The following is a 4,638-nucleotide window of genomic DNA, read 5'->3' as shown; positions in this document are numbered from 1 at the left end:
GATCAGGAGTTCCAAGCTTTGTAACGCTTGTATCTTGTGGCTGCTGCGGAGAATTGTTCCTAGTGCTTAACTCGCGATGGGTGCACCGCGTGGTCCTTTCCGCGGAGAAGAAAAAATCGCGATGGCTGCTTCGTCTCGTCCTTCACCCGAAAATAATAATTTGTAATGGCGATCACCGCGTGCCTTTCATTGACAGGTTCCTTTGTAGCGGTGGAAACACTGTCGATGCGATAACTCACGGCGCTCTGGTTTTTTAAAAGCACTAAGAATGTGTCATCTTACCGTTTGCTTTCTAGCGAGCTGATGTGGATGCCCGTCAAACATTGCGAGGATTGAGAGTGATATCATCTGATAGAAATCTTATAGTTTTTTTTAAATAATCTTTAGTTTTTATTCATAGAATTTTGCGACAAAATTCTGACGGATTCTTTAATTAGACACTATTGTGGAAATAAAAACTCGCGGTAATCTGGCTACTTGCCTTAATGCGGCAATGTATTTATTTTAGATCTAGCGCACACGCTAGTTAAAAAAATCCGTCCACTTTCTCTGGCTTATTGGTCGTATCTGTTCTCTGAGCATCACTAAGCATTCGATTCTGTTAGTTCGGATTTCGGGAGCGGCTAGAACCTGGTTGATCGTATCGGCTGTTGCCCATTGTTGAATATGTATGCTACAAAACTGAACGACCTTTCTACCTACACGCATATGATTTCAGTTGATGATCAAATGCAAGCTGGTTACAATCAACCTTGACGAAGAAAGCATGCTAGTGATTCCATTATAGCACACTGTAGAGAATTAACTTGTTTGTTTTTTATTATTCTGGAGGGACGGCTTTACCGTATTGCTTTAAAATTAGCATGTATTAATGTAAATAGAATTAGGCTATATAGATTATATTTAGATATGTTGAATTTTGTTGACCATGTATTAGAACTGTTAACAAAAATAAATATGAAAAAGAAGCATGTAACAAATAACACAATGAAACGACCTCGGCCACGCGCCAGCCCTTCTGAGAGCCCTGCTCAATCGACTGCTCTCTACGAACGTCATAAGTGCACGAAACATACTCAGCTACATCCGCTTAAATTATTAAACAAACATATTGCAATGCAGAAATTGTATTTGCACAATTCGTCACGTTCGTACAATCATGTTAAATATATTTTTTCTCTTGCATGTGTGTGATTTTATTTGCAATAAAAATGAACGAACGAAAATTAAAAAAAAACTGTTAAATCGCCTTTTTATAAATTTTCAAAACTTAAATAAAGTTCACATATCAACTTCAAACGACTATGAAGAATTCTGTTTATTTGCAACCACGCCTTTCTCTAAGAGAAAAAAAATCGTTTTTAGTCGTTAATCGCTTCTTACTTCTTAAAACAATTTCATTATATTGGTCTGCGCTGCCATTGCTATTTTCTTACGCCTGGTCTTGACACACCCTTCCAGCTGTATTCGGGAACGAATTTGCGATCGAACACTAGATCAAGCGTGCCGTGCAAGCGATTTTCAACATTGAGCCGATGTACAGATGCATGGATTCCCTTCTTCATATTTTGAAAATCATCATCACTTGCCAATGCATTTTCAAAAACAGATAGCTCTTCGGCAGTAGATATTTTCTTCAGAGTATACTCTTCATTATCGTTCCTACGATCCACACATTGCTGCATGGATTCCTTGATAGCAAACACAATCACAATCTTTTGATAGTGTCTACCGTAGCTAGGTTTTTTTTCATGTTTGGCGCACATTACATTCTGCTCTTTTTTCTCCAGTCTAATTCCTTGAACGTTTAAAAAACTTCCGTCGTTTCTTTCATTCATTTGCTGAAGCGTTGTGATGTTATGCTTCATTTGCAACTGATGAATTAGCTTGTTTGGAACTTGGCTCGGGAGTGTTTAACACGGTCGATGTATTTGGTCTCTCGTTCCTGGATGACAAGGTGCCAGCGTTTCTGTAAAAATATTTTAAAACAGAAAAAGAAAATTACCAAACTGCTTGCCTCAGTTACACGGTTTACTTGAATGCAACACTTACCCATCACGTGTCGTTTCAAAAGGAGGCCGCTCTGACATATTACCACCGACAGCGATGCATTTTCGTTAATTAACTAATGAACAGGATGCCAGGTTGCAGGTTGATTCAAGGTCACAGGGACAAGAGAAAACGTTTTTCATGTTGCATTCACACCCTTGCACTATTACCTCTCAAATACAATTACTCTTACCATTCGCAGGCAGGACTTGCAATGTTGTGTAGCAACGAACAACATTAAATGTGACGTAGAAGCAATTTCTCCTTGAACGGAGATGTAGACATACTAAAATCGAACATATCTAACACTTCATTAAACTCGAAGGACATATGTATAATATGGTGTCCCTGGCTATAAATGATGCGAGTACGCGGTACATGAAGATGGAAATTTGATCTAGGTATCCGACAGAGAGCGAAAAAATTTGGTTACACTTAGAGGGAGTTTCTGCTGCATCAGCGGTCGAGATCCTCAAGGATCATTTGAAGGCGTACACAGTCACTGTCATTCCTAACTGGAGCGAATACAGGGTGTTCGAGATAAATTTGACAGTTTCTTAGGGAACAGGAAAGGAATTTTTATCAATTTTATGTTAAATATTTAAAAAAAAATCTACAAAGTTCAGCTTACCATGTTTGCCGCATTTTTTATTCGAAGTACCCCCCCTCCGCGTCACGACCTATATTCTGGCCACCAACTCCGCTTTGGTATTGCAGGACGCCCTGTTGGTGTCCCGCTCAACTGTGCCCCACACAAAATAATCCATAGGATTAAGGTCAGGGGAGTTGGGTTGCCAAACGTCGGTGCTGGTGTACCGGTCGAAATTGGCATTGAGCCATCGGCGTGTTTTTACGGCCGTATGGCATGGTGCAGAATCCTGCTGCCAAACGTACGTCCGCCCATTGGCCACGGTATTGTTTTTACGATGTTCAGCGAACACATCGCCGCCTTTCGAATTTCGGCATTCGTATGGCCGGCACGAACCATCATAACACACGTTACGCGCTTGTGCAATTCGTTGTATATTTACGGAGCTAGACATTTTTCGCACTTGTTCGCACAACTTTTAGCAATCGAATGGCATATCAATCATTTCGATACGTCAACTCAACCCTGAGATATAAACCCAAAGGCCAGGTGTCAAATTTATCTTGAACACCCTGTACAAGATCTATTAAGGAGAACAGGTCGATGCAGAGGCCGTTGCTAGGTTGCCATTTTTAGCTTGCGTTTCACAGTTTCATGAAAAAGTGTTTACAAACAAATAGGCAACAGTTGCAAGCCATATTAACGACTTCTTAGCACACGTTATTGTGTTTTCCGTTTTCTTCGCCCCAATAAAAATATACTTATACCTACATGTATATTCGTGCACGATTTAGTGTATATTGTCATATTTTTTTATATTTCATTCTTTTATCACCATTTTTACTCATTTACGCAGCATATGTGTCTGAATGTTTCAAAACAAAACAAACCGGAATATTGCGGAAAAAACTTATCCCGACACCTGTTCAATCCCATTTTTACGCCTACGCCGTCCCACAACTGATATTGAATGAGACGCAAGGGATAGTTTTCACGATACAATTGCGTCATATCCCACGATGTACCACAACATTATATCAATAGTTAAGCATGCAGTGTAATCAAAATTTGCCAAAGGTCGATGATGGTTCTTAACTAACTTGGTTTTGGCAATTATAGCCTGTGCTTGTTAGTGATTTTATGTGTTTTGTTTAAGGGTACTTCAAGCTCCAGCAAACATTTACCTCTGAAACGGGCATATCTGGGCTTATTGTCGTAGTTATTATCGTGTGAATGTATCGTTATTACTTATTTTCGCATGATTAAAAATGATATAGGCTGTAAGATATGATTTGGGGAGATAAATAAAACAACAATAACATTTTATATAAAATCAAAGAAGTACATACACTATTATATTTTCAAGAATCATACATTTCTTTTAGATAAACTTAACAGAAACAATTAGAGTTTTTATGTGTTACAAATTCTTATACATGTATGGCTTAGAACTACCTATACCTGCTCATGCCTTATTACAATTATAATACCAAAAACGAATAAGTTATGCTGTGCTCAGGTGATGTAACATAGTTATAAACAATTGTCTTATAGATATGCACAAAAATTAAATCTGTAGCAAGGAATCCCTGGTGATGAGATGGTTTTTATAGAGATTTAGCAAAACCATGGATGTATTATGTCTGTTGAATTCAAATAAGATGATGTTGCATGATTGCATATATGTAATAATGACACTTAGTTTTTCAATGATTGAAAGCAAATAGAGCATAACGGTCATCGACATTTTCATCAGCAGAAAATAAGAAATTTTATCTGCTGTATACGAGAAAAAATCATTCAAACACAGTTTTACAATAGAGGCTACAATAGCTGCTTTTTTTTAAACCCCACAACCAATCCTTGGCAAGCAACGTATTATTCTAAATTTTCATGTTGAACACTTGACTAAATGCTATCGCACCTAGTTAAGAATCAATGCGCATATCTCAAAATATACGTAGGTTGTTAAAAAAACGATTGTGAAATTCAATAAAAAG

This window comes from Anopheles coluzzii, chromosome 2, assembly GCF_943734685.1.
Source record: "Anopheles coluzzii chromosome 2, AcolN3, whole genome shotgun sequence".
Taxonomy (NCBI): domain Eukaryota; kingdom Metazoa; phylum Arthropoda; class Insecta; order Diptera; family Culicidae; genus Anopheles; species Anopheles coluzzii.
The sequence above is the reverse complement of the archived record's forward strand: the minus strand, read 5'-3'. Positions refer to the sequence as shown.